The sequence below is a fragment of the Macrosteles quadrilineatus genome, unplaced genomic scaffold (genome assembly GCF_028750875.1).
Source record: "Macrosteles quadrilineatus isolate MER2022 unplaced genomic scaffold, UCM_ALF_1.0 Scaffold_2__2_contigs__length_208266976, whole genome shotgun sequence".
NCBI lineage: Eukaryota > Metazoa > Arthropoda > Insecta > Hemiptera > Cicadellidae > Macrosteles > Macrosteles quadrilineatus.
Window position 1 is genome coordinate 182,948,884 of NW_026542595.1, and position 13,558 is coordinate 182,962,441.

Below are 13,558 nucleotides of genomic sequence, written 5' to 3' on the forward strand. Positions count from 1 at the left end.
GGACCACTAATGCCATAACCAGCAAGTTTGGCGATCATCAAACCATGATGAACCTTATCAAAAGCCTTGGAAAAATTCAAGTATATATGCAGTCAACCTGCCTTGAACTAATGAATGCCGATGAAACATATTCTTGAAATGATAGTAGGTTAGTAATGGTGGAGCGGCCTCTAAGAAAACCATGCTGATTACAAGTAATATATTTTTTCAAATAAGCATAGAGATGGTCCAAGACCAAAGACTCATAAACCTTGGCCAAAGCCGATTGGATCACAATTGGTCTATAATTTGAAATACTACTTCGGTCACCAGACATTGTTAACGTTATAAGGCTATGTTAGTACCCATAAAATTATTTATACTTTGGCAGGGGCTTCGTGGACGCTGAAATGTCCCTTAGGCGACCCTCACCACTATCGGGTCTGGCCTTTTTACCTGGCTGAATTTACCCTCTAGTATGCTCTAACAATTTTTTTTTTTTTAATTTGGCTCTTAAAGTTTATGTTTTTGTGATTTTTATAATCTCCTAATTAAGACAATAAAAATGAGTCTAAACACGATACTATTATTTTGTGTTAAAAGGAATAACTGTGAATCTTTATCCTAATTCAACAAATATGTAGGCCTACGTTTTATTTTGGACTTAATTCAATTTGATGTATTAATCTAACATTTATATTTATTAGGATGGTATTAATTTAGGTTTGTTTTAGCGAATTTCTCTATTTGTATTATTTATTTATTTGGATTACTATTACCATTATATACTATTAATTACTATTATTGGATTACTATTGGCACAGTAAGATCTAAAGACGGGACCGATATACTTTTCATTTTGGTGTCCCTAGAGGCCAAAAACACTGTTCTTTCACCATTTTGTAGAGCTTAAAAAAAAAACAAATAATTTAGTAGGCCTAGGTATATGAAACGTTTTTATGCACTTAACAGTTTAGGAGAAAAAAAACAAAAAAAACATTGTACATTTAAAATTTCCATGTTATCCTTATGAAGAATAAATAAACTATTATATTTTGCTTGTTTATTGATCTATTCCAATAAAATTTGGCAAAATAATTAATAGGCCTACTATTAAAATTTGATCAAAAAACCCATTTTCCATTCCCAGAAGCAGCAAACCTAAGTACTCGTTTAACTAATCTTGTTATTTAGATAGGGAATGAGAATAAGTCTTTTTGAGGAGATAGTTTAGTAAAAATTCTATCAGGCAAATGGAAATTCGCTTAGTTTACAGGTTTGCTGCGGCAGGGGTATTTGTCTTTGTGAGCTTTTGGTTTTGTCTAACTTAACCGGTGACTGCCAAATTAAATTTAGATAAATACTTTTATTCCAAATTCAAGCTGGCTGTGAGTAGTCGGTATAGACGTTACCTGTAACGTGGGTTACACAGTCAACTGAGCCGAGCGTAATGAAACACTCGGTGAACAAGAGAAGTCGTAATTAGCTGTCGTGTAATGATCCGTGAAACAATGCCCAAGTACAGGTGTTATTGTTTCATATCCATCAGTCATGCTGATTGATATTAGGCCTATCTTTTGTATTGCCACTTTGATTTGGTCAATTGGTTGTGTAGGGTTTTAAATGTCAGTTGTCAAATAAGGTTAAATATATTATGACATAGATGCAGCAAATGCAGGGTATTTTCATCAAGACTTTGAATAGTTTTAGGAAAATTAAGGTTTGAAATTGAGAAAAGTTGTAAAATTTTGTTTGTAAAATGGAATATTTTTTGCAAAACACGATTAAGATTGTTAAATGTGTGACAAAAACATAAAGTCGTCTTTGTTTTTTTTATATGAATGTAGTTCAACTTTTAACAATTTATTATTTGCCCTTAATTACCTTGTTAATATAACAATTATAAATTGTTCTGTTCTCGGGGAAAAAAGTAAGGATACACTTTCAGATAACGTCTTGGTCAGAATTGTAGTAAAAATAGGCTTAAACAAAAAAATATAAAATTTGCCTGATTCAAAATATCTTATTGGATTTCTATTTCTACCTTATATATTTACCGAACCAAACAGTTTCTTAGAACATTCGTTTTAAACAAAAGTACCTATGGCTGGGATGGGCAGGGCATGTGTCTCGCCTATTTCTTTATCAGTGTCTGATAAGAACCATGTGTGAATTTACTTTTTAATAGTTTCTTTCTTGGATTTTTAGTAACTTCTTTAAATAAATAAATACTCAAGTAATTAATTAATTTGTTTTTATGGGAAAAGGCCTGTTTGGTTGTTAGAAGAAGATAAACGGTCATAGAGGCCCAGGTTTGAATCTTACAGATTACCAAGGAAAATAAGCTCAGTGATAATACTGTAACCCGGCGGTTAATATGCCCCAACCCGCAATGAATAATTTTGGTATCATTCTTGTTTTATTAGTCATTAACATTAACGTATTTGACAAATTTACATTTTACAAACATCAGTTCAGATTTGTAAACATTGTAGAAATTTATAAGACGTTTACTGTCCTCATTCAACAAAGATAAGGTAGAGGTGTGAATTTTTCCTTTATGACAATCAAACAATAATAATAAGTCGAATATTTTTATTCAATCAAGCTAAGTCTAAATGTGATTAGCCTATTTCTAAGAGAGCACAACATTTTACCAATTTTACTCAACAATTGTGTATGCAGAGAACCACTATTGATAAACTTGATACTGTTTATCAGCAGGATAAACTAGAGACAGGATGTGTGATATGTCCAGCAATAGCTGTTGAAGAGGTTTTACACAAAAAGATAATAATCTGTGGCAATACCTTAAGGCCGACCATACACTGCAATGCATCAGTTGAGGCTAGGCAAGACGACATGTCAAACTGTCTTGTTGCAAAACGTACACACATAGCAGAATACGAGACAAGTCAAGAGATCAAAGTTTTGATGTGGTTTGCATCGATATAAAACACTGGTTTTATATACAGAGTGGCTAAGAAGTAACTTGCATCCCCCCCCTTAACCTTTTTAACTATTTGAGATATTTTAAATTGGCTTGCAAAAACCATAAACCATGTGTACAAGTTAATGTTATGAACATGATTTGAAACTCGTTTGCTTGAATACTTGATTAATTACTTACAAGCTTAGTTAATTCCATTACTCACACTTATAAATGTATAGGCTATATAGCATAGTAATAGAACACTACCTGTTTATATTAAAAGAATTCTAACATTAATGAAATTAGTAAACCAGGCTAAAGCCGTGTTTACCTAAGGCTGGTTGGCTGGCAGGTTACTTAAGGTAACTTGAAATACATTAGAGCAAGTAACCTGCCTGCTCTACTGGCCTTGTGTAAACATGGCTTAAAGTGTATACAGCATATTCTTGAAATATTGATCCCATTATTGGTTATCACAGAAATCCTGTTCTCTTTTTAAATTGTTAAACTTGAATGTGAAATCCCACTCCTCCATGCTTTAGATGATTGCTGCCTGACAATCCTTACTCTATTTAAGAACTAAGAAAATATACCCCAATACAGTAATTCTTTTGTCTAGTAACAGTTCATAGACCTAATACCTAACGGACGGTATCCGTTGAATGACGCCTAATATGGTGGTCTTATCACAATGACAACGCCATGCTATGCACCTGACACTACGGACCACTTCCTCAGTTGTGGTCAGCATTCAAATTATAGGCTACTTACTGTATTTCTCAGTTTGATGGTTTCTATACCGTGTTCTGTAACTGTTAGAATTTTGGTTTGTTTGGATCTGTTAACTGATACAATTTTGTATGCAAAATTGTCCTTATTGCTTAACAAATAAAATAAGCTAAAATGCACTGATGAATTTTCTTATTTGGGTTTTCCTGTTTTAAAAAGTAGTGTACAATTATTTTAAGCCGTCATTGCTATTTCACATAGGCGCTTGGCATGTATGGGGATCATATAAAGCCAAGCAAGAGCAGCTGGATATAGTAAGAGAATGAACTTAACTGATAAATACTTGTGGTGGCACCACAAACCAAGTACAATGCTGTCTTGGATATATAGCTTAGTTTATTCTACTGACTGAGTCACCTACTTATCCAAATAAAGCTATAAAATAATGACTTTAGGACTTTGTAAAGAAAAAACCCAAATAAAACCATAAAGAATGATTTTATTGCAAAAGAGCAGCTCCGTTGAGTGGTTATTTACTGTACTCGCCAAATAATCAGAAGGTCGAGAAAGCTTTTTGACAGCTGAAAATTGAGTGTGTCTCCTTGCTTATTGGGCTTATGTAAATAATCCTTGCTAGAAAAAAAACAGCTTATCTTGGTAACAAAGCTACAAGGGTCATCTCACCACATGCTATACTTATTCTGCATCCCCATTTAGCTAAAAATAATAAAGTGCTATTTAGTAAATAAAGTACTTCACTGATTAGTAAAATTATTGATAGATATTTTGTGTGTGTGAATTCCCTGTATATGTAATGGAGTAAATTTAACTGTCTTATCACCTACTGTAGTTGTAAATAATAGCCAGAACTACTGTACCAATCAATTATTGTGAAATCACTTCTTCTCTATTCTCTGATGGATTTTATTGTATGAGTAATTAAGAGTTTATTAATAATAATTAAATAATAAACCTTAAATCCACCGTCTCACAATACTAGTAAGGGTTTGTGCTTCACAACAAAAAGTCATTTATATTTCTTTCCATATTTTTCACTCTTGCGGTCTTTCACATGGTGAAAACAATTCTTTAGAACCTAGGAATTAGACTACTAGGTTCTAGAATTAGACTAGTAGTTGATATCTTTCAACTTTTTAAAAATTGGTTGTTAGTTTTACTAAAGTTGTTGTTTTGTAGAAAAGAAAACTGTGTTATGGTCTCCATTGTTTTGGATGAAACCTGATATTGTGACAGGTTAGATAGGAGAGTTTCTCATGAATAATACATTGCAGCTCTGTCAAGATGATCCTTGACAAATGTATGGTCTAATGTCAAGTATATCTTATTTATTATTGTTTGTCTCCCTTGGTGCAAGGATGATTTACATTTATATACGTTAGTGTGAAAATAACTAAAACTGCCTTCTAATCAAGGCTATATAATTACAGTGATTTTCTTCATCAGACAAATTATACATGTTGTACAAATATGGTCTGTTATGGGTATTGTAGAAAAATAAACTTTATTCCTTATGAACCTTTGTAGACAAATTCTATAACTAAAAGTGGCTGGGACAACTATTTAACATAAATTTATAGATTTGAACCAAGAGAAACAGTTTGATAACAATAGTGTCTACCTACTGTATATAGGTTTGATCGAAGGAGTAATTTTTAATTATATTCTCACCTTAAAGGAATCATGATAAACTAACTATAATTGTGTTTAAATTGAATGCAATCTACGATATTGGGGTTATTTGGTTTGGTTTTTATGCAACTTAAAAGGGTAAGCCAATAATTATAAGTGCCTTCTCCCAAGAGCAATATGTAACTAAAACTAAGGTGTCTAGAGAACGAACCCCCTTTAGCTTTGCTATTGTGTCAAATTATTAAAAAATAATTTCCTCTAAAATAACACAATTATTTTTTTTTAGATTTGTCATAAGTCAAGCTACACTTGTTATCATAACTTTTCACTTAGGTGCTAGTAAGAGGTGTGGGCTGATCCGTATCTGATAATCCTAAGGCTCATGCATAATTCAAGCTCATAATATTAGCGAAGATATTACCTTACCCTGTCTACAACTTTTCTCTTTAGTGAGTGTTAGCTCAGAGTAATAAAACAAAATTTTATTTTATTACTCTGAGTGTTAGTAAAAAAATATGAATTTTAAATCCTCATTTTGTTATCAAATAAGCTTTTTGATTAGTCATGTAATGCATTTTAATTATTTATTTATTGTAGGTAGCTTAGTAAAAGTTTTTAGGTTTTATGAACCTAAGGTTACTATCCTTGAATATTTTCTCACTTGCCAAAATCTTTCTACAAACTTTCCATAAACTTTTATGTATAAAGTACTAGCAGAGTCCTTCGTAGGGGGTTGGCCTATTAGAGTATAAAATGCTTATTGCAGGTTATACTCTTGCTTTGCGTTTGCAATGGGAGAGGACACAGTTTAAAAAGTTTGGTTCTTTAATTTACGGTATACCGGTACTAAAGTAGCCTATAGCACATCTACCATAACTATAATGTTTTACCACTGCACCTAAACAATAGGAAATGGAAAACTATTTTACAAATACGTTTTCTTTTTAATCGTCAAGTTTACTATTAAAATTTGTTGTGAAAGTATTAAGTTGAAGTTTCCTGTGTGGTGTTTGTAGCGTCAGGTAAAGGATCAGGTATCTGGTGAGGTATTGGTTCCATATATCTCTCTAAAGGATGAAGGATTTTATTGTCCATGTTTGAGCCAAGATCAAGGCTTGGTGTCTTGACATTTCCCTTTGACTAGAATGATCGCCTTATTTTTCGAGTTCTCCTGGCTATAATCATTCTTAGGACCTTAGTTTTTTTTATAAAACTACCAATTTGAATTCACAACCCACACTAAACAAAATTGTTTTTATAGAGCAAAAACTATAAATAATTGTTCTGTGTGCTACTGTATGGATTTAAATTAATTATACACCAATAACTACCTGAAAAATGTTTGTGTATGTTAAATGGAATTCCAAATAACAAAAACTCCTCAATTGATTGGAATATGTTAAAAGTGTCTCGGGACAGAAATCAATTATGTGCAACTGCCGAGAGATGTTTAATTCATTGCCTATTGAATATCATTGGTGCGTTATTTCTTTTGGAGATATGAAAAGAGTTTTAATATTTAAAAAATTATCAGGGTTCTAGTATTTTTCCATTTTAACATTATTTACTATCTGTGGGTAATCAAATTGTCATGATGTTTGGCCTAGATTTACTTCAGAACATTCATAGAAAACTATAGTTCGGCCGCTTAGAAAGCGACCTCCTCCAGCATTGGTTTAGCATTAGCGGGCAAGTCGTTTTCTAAGCGGCCGAACTATATTAACCTATAACTAAGTGAAATAAGCAGTAATAATAACTTAGTGCCTCTATAATTGCTCTTAGTTTTAAAATTAGTAAAGCAGGTAAATAACTTTTTAATGTAAATTTAGTTTTGTCTTTCTTGAGTATTATAGTTGGTGTAACACATTAACAAAAAATAGATTTAGGCCTACAACCCAAATTTTCAGGTCTTCCTGATAAATGCCACGTATACACTTTGAAATAAAAACTAGATAGACATCTGTGTTTAAAAATAGAGCACTTGTTGAAAAAAATCATGCTAAAAACAAGATGTATTTTTCCCTTGAAAAAATTGTGATTTGGTGTCTAAAATAAGTAATTTTACCAAGGTACACTTAATTTGCTACCTTATTACATTTTTCACATGTGCCTTTTGAAATTAAAAGCTTTTTCCAAAAGATTTTAAGAGCAACAAAACTGAAAAAGGTCAAAATTTGGTATTATTGAATTTAAGCTTACTTGGTCAATGCTAATACCTAATACTAATTTGATTGCTGTTGACAACGATCTAATCTCTTGTTGGGCCTGAGAACTATTTGTTAAACATAAGGATGAAATTAGATAGTAAATTGAAAAGAGTAAAATTAAAGATTATAATTTACTTAGAACTGTTAAAACAGTACCTTGATAATAATTACGGAGATTAGACACTCCAAAGAATTATGATGATTATTTGATATATTGCTGTAATTTAAAATAGCTCTCTTTTTCATACCACTGCATAAAGTGTCAGGATTGAAGTTATAAGCCTGATACACTACCATTTCGTGTTAACATTATCCTTCTCAGTAAAAGCAAGATATATTCATTCCGCACACAAGATGGCAAATTAATGCGTGTTGGTTGTAAGTCCCAATCCAGCCGTGTGTAGTGGTTAGAACCCTCGCGGGACGAGTGAAATATGCTTACAAGATGTTATACTCTACTTGCTTTTAGATTTGTGTTCAAATCATCCCCAACATATATTAAAACATTTGTATTTTTGTAATATTTTACTTAAGCTTAAAGAAACATTTGATTCAGAATAACAATATAATTGCACCCATATAAAAAACCCAAGGATCTAAAGAAAACTTTAAGATTTAGGAGAGTAGCATTGCCATCCATAGTTTACTTTGGGAACAAATTTCAATTTTACTAAATATAGTCTCGCAATTTCTAAAAATATTGTGTTAAGATAAATTTTAACTATTTGCATCTGAGCAGAAGGAAAGCAACAGGGAAAAGTGGATTGAATAATCGGTAGTTAGCTAGAAAATAACGAGGAGATGGAAATGATTTCCCCCGATAGGAGGGACGTAATTCCGTTCATACTCAGAGTTGCCCAGGGCTGCGATATATTGAACTCTGAACAACAAACCCCTCGGGTCGGGTGTATCTAAAATCAACTCTCGTATTTCTTTTCTGTAATGACACAATTTTATGATAGAATCCCAAGTGTGTTTCTTATGTTAGTTGTTGATTTTGAAAACCAAATTCGTTGAGTAAGTGTCAATTTACTTAGCCATATGAACATGATGTATCGATGTATGACTGCTAGGATTTTAAAATGTTATGTAAATAAAAATTGAACACACAGACTTCTTACGACCTTGATATGAATTCTTTACTCTATGTACATATTGCAAAATATCTCTTTATACTACAGTTTATAACGCCTACGACTATTGTAAAACAATAAACATATGAGAAAAATGTTCTTTTTATTCTATATAGTGTTTTATTCTAATAGGTACTTTATTTTTGTAAACTAGTCACATTACAATTTTTGCCCTACCCTTTGACCTCTTATAGTGTCTTGTACCCATATTATAGTTATAGGTAATGTTTCTACTGGTGGAGTATTGGAAATGTTTAGTTCATCTAAGTGATGATGTGAAGTGAATATTTACACCTTAAACATGGCAAGTTTAGTTTAATGGACTCTTTATCCTACACCAGCTCAAAAGTAGTCTTTGTGATATTTTTTTTTACAATGTAATCTAAGTTTTTAAGTGATGGTCCATTCTTATCCGGCAGCAAATATAAATAAATTGATTATTTCCTATGTTTTGCAACTATTCTAACAGAAATGGTCATTAAATTGTTTCAACAAGTTCATTTTACACGCTGATTATTTTTCCCTTTTTTTAAAAAGCCCCTGCAGTCCAAAAAAGGTGGTATCTAATCCACCCAATTGACTTAAAGAACAGTTATTTATGTGTCTCCTTACGTTTCAAGTGAGGTTGAAAATGTTGAGTGTGTTCTCTCCTTTTACTTTAGTTTGTCTTCGTTCTTTACTGGATTAGTGTCACAAAAGGCTTTATCGTTTCTAACCAGAGTTATATTTTATTTTAAGATTAAATATGTCACATACATCTTACTCCACTTACATAGTATGCACATTCTTTAGATCTTGATAAATATAAAATGTTATAATACCTCAAACACCTTCCTTTAACTTATATTTAATATATTTTATCCATCCTTAAAGGGAAATGTTAATTAAAATGCTGAGAGTCAATTCACTTGAATTCAAACTGTATGCCATAAATGTATTGACAAACATATTTTTCCTTCTAGTTCCCTAAACACTGTAGTCTGGATGTACATAGAGTATGAAGTAATTAAGGAACTAGTTTGTTTACTCTTTGCCAGTTTCTCAGGATTGTATGGTTACTCCCATGTCCCACATTAGTTACTTCACATGAGCAGACGTGATGGTTTGATAACCATGTTGTATAACGTATGAAAGGTTGCCAGTATTGCTGAAACATCGCTGACTGTAAATGACAATCAAAATTGAGTATTTTAGTCTTTTTGTCACAAAGCAAGAAAATAGGTTTGCCCAAACCTTTTATTTTTGAAGGCTGATATATCGGGCCATCAAGAGTAACATAATAAAATCAGTACTTACAGCTATTTTGAGAGATGACTCAACAAAAATGGTTGAAAGTGACATGTGCTGCAACCTAGATTCAGAATATTTTAGTTGAAATTAGAAATATTTAACTACTGCTCTACTTTTGGGGAAATGGGTTTACCATCTAGTTGGTGTAGAACATAAGGTCTAAACAATAGCTAAGTGGGTAAGGCATTATCTCTCAGGTAAGGACAAAGCACTAAATATAAGGATTTGTGTCCTGAAAAACATGATTAGAAATAGCAATGTTGAACAAATAAACCATGAGAATAAGAATAAGAATCCCTTTATTGTCATTAGACACAGTTGTGCAATAGACATTGTCAAAGCTATAAACTAAAAAATGTAAAAAACAAACTAACTAATTTTTTTGTGTGTTGTTGGTTTCAATTATACTTGTTTTTTTGTTGTGTTGTATGTGATTTTTGTTTTATTTTAGAAGTAAGGTATTCTAGAGGTTAAATACCTTATTGTTGCCACTGTAATCCTCTGTCATAGTTGAATAAAAATATATATTTTACTATAGATATTTTGGCTGCTTTGGTCAATCTACAAAAGGGGACGTCAATTTCATGCTTGAACCTTGTGTTGGTGGTTATGTACATTTATCCTTTTCTATAAGAATACACATTGGGGGTTTACTTCTATTAGAACATACCCTACTAAACATATAAACAGAACTAAAGACAGTTAACACTTTTTCATGGATTTAGACCTACAGTGCTCTGAATAGTCAGCTGAAGCTAGTATTCTGACAGCTTTTTTCCGAACCAGACATGATACTCCAGGACTCCAGCTGCATTTCCCCATAAACATATGCCATACAGTAAATTACTTTGAAAGAAACTATTGTAGCTTGAGATATGACTTGGGGACATTTTTATCTAAAGATCTTAGAAAATGTACAACTCTTGAAAGTTTATTACATATATAATCAGTATGAAACTGCCATGTCAATTTTCTATCAAGAACTAAGCCTAATAATTTGACATTACTTAAACCCAATTGATCACAGGAGGGAGAATCACCTGCCTTGACATTCTTGTTTTGCCATTGTTAAGTAAACTATTGGTTTGGTACTAAACCAGTTGGATACACTTTTAAGGGCACTTTCAGAATTCAAACAATAACATTGAAAAGGATTAACATAACACTCATCTCCAAGGTTTAAATTGTCGTTTTATTATTAACTAAGGCCAATTATTTAGTTTTAAATATTTTCCTCTAGTAGATAGTTTATTAGGTTCTTAAGTAAACAAATTCTAAACATTTTTTTCTTTTTTACAGGTAAGTGGGACAGAGGATACGACCACATCAGTTATATCTCCAGTTTTATCATTCATTGTAAGTCACATTCATTAATTCATTCATTAATTCCATCTACAGATGAGTGTTATTACCACTGCTGTGTGTGCCATCTTAGCATAGATTTAATAAAGATCCTAATCATTCTCTTCCATCTTTGTTTTCATTGCATGTACTGGGTTCTTGAAAATGAGTTCTATGGGTGGAATTCCTGTTTTAACTGTTTTTTATGGCTTAAATTGTGTGAATGGTGTTTTAATACCAGTGATATTAGTACAATTTAAGGACTATTGAAAAACTACATTCATACAATGGTTTTAAATATATTTTTTTACATCTGAATGCCTCTTTTATGGTTTATACTTTAATTTATGTTTTCTGACAATGTATTTGGGATACACAGTTTATTTCTACAATTATTGAATTTGAATTTATAGAATATTCATCTAACAACTAAACATGTCGCTAACCATTTAATGTGTGGTATTATTTACTCAATACAGTGTGAAATTCCTCCTTGGTCTTCAAAGGAGTTGATAAACTTTAGAATCTAGCAAGTAGAGGTCACAGTAGTGTACTTAGGGCACTTTATGGTTGTCACAGCTTCCATTATGACACAGGCTTTTAGAAGAAAAGTATTTTCTCATACAAGCTGACTTTTTGCACTTTTGAGGTTTCCTTTCTGTCCCAGAGGGATTTTACACAAAGCCTGGTTAAGCCGGGTTTTAAGGGAAGTAGAAGAAATGAAGGTTCTGTATAGTTTTCTAGAATTCTCAAAGAATTTATTAACTTAGTGAAACATTTTGAAGTATTAACAATGCATCGAATGGTGAATATTGTTTGGGAATTAACCAATTCTAAGGTTATTAATACAGTATTGTTACATGACTTATTAAACTTCTTTACTCGTTTTCAGTATATCATGGAAGACTTTAGAAAAAAAGGTAGAATAAAAGGAAATTTTTTCAACATCAATGGCAACCATATTTCAATTCACAGGGATTCTCTATATAGGAGATTTCTACTCAATTGTACTTGAAACATGCTGGATAAAAATAGAGATCTATTTATTCATAGACCTATTTATTACTTATTTATAATAATTTATAATATTTACTACTTATTTATTTATTCATAGATTTTTATGAGAATTTCATAATGAATAGTTGATTAATATTAAGTTTTTTTCTTAATTGTTAATCAAATAAACTCAAAGACACAATAATCAATAAATAATATTTTAATACAACCAACAACATTGCAGGTTTGGAATTTTTCATAAAGCAACCAAAAACTGTGTATATATTTTAATATTTGAAATTTTATATTTTTATATGAATTAAAAATAAATAAATAAATTATAAATTAAATATTAATTGATCAGTGGTAAAAATCTCTACCCACACTAGTTTGCTCACGTTGATATCAGTACTGTAGAGTCTAAGTTTTCCACAAGAAAAAAAAACGTAAGCAACATACTGTAATCACTGTGCCCTTTATTGTGCACCATAATTTAGTTTCATTGTGGTGGCAACGGTTCCGCACGATAATTTCTTCGCCGTTGGTTGGCCACACTGTGTGGTACACTAGCGCCGCGGCAAACGTCAGTCGGAGTCGAGCGTTGTCGTCTGACCGTGTTGTTGTGTGCGCGTCAGCTGACAAAAGGTGTTTTGTTTCGTTTCTTGTGTTGTTTTGTGTTTACTTTCATGACGACCGCTTTTGGATTTGTTCTTTACTCCTTGTTTTCAACCCGACATTCGTTTTAGGTTCGTTTACCAGCTCTTTGGTGGTGGTGGTTTTGGTTATGGTTGGGTTAGTTTGGTTTCTAATTCTAATAACTAAACATGAAACATATTAATTAGTATATTATGCAAGTAAAATATATGATATTAGTTAAAGGCTGCATTCGTTCGAATTTATTTTTCTAAAGCTTGTATGGGCTATTGATTGAAATCTTTAAACTATAAGTTATCTGAATTTAGGGTTTAACTAAACATTCATGAGTTTGCTTTTGTTAACACTTCTTAACCTGCAAAGTTAACGACGCTCAACTAACTTAATTAACTAAAACGTGAATGTAACAAAGGCACGTCTAATTTGTCAAGGTTAAAAAACGTTACTCTTGTTAGATTACTATCATAATCTATACCACAGTGCAATATGTACCTGTATCTATTACTGTACAAGTTTTTACCTGTATTAGATAAAGGCACATATTTTTATCTAAGTTTATTGAACGAAAATAAAATAACTGGGATTATTTCGTCAATTCGCGGGATTGTGACACTTACCAGGATCGGCTGATTAGCTCTAACTTTTGA

General features: G+C 31.8%; 1 protein-coding gene across 7 annotated transcripts in view; it reads left to right on the forward strand.

The window, feature by feature from the left end:
- The window catches only part of LOC128985410 (kinesin light chain-like), a 145,973-nt gene that overhangs the window by 5,049 nt on the left and 127,366 nt on the right, over window positions 1–13,558 (forward strand). The window contains exon 2 of one of the 7 annotated variants that reach the window (XM_054404876.1): window positions 11,220–11,276. The exons of 5 other annotated variants lie outside the window; for them this stretch is intronic. The gene's annotated coding sequence lies outside the window, so the exon portion shown is untranslated. Of the gene's footprint in view, window positions 1–11,219; window positions 11,277–12,917; window positions 13,004–13,558 lie in introns of those variants that run through there. One more of the 7 variants, XM_054404877.1, reaches the window with a different exon arrangement.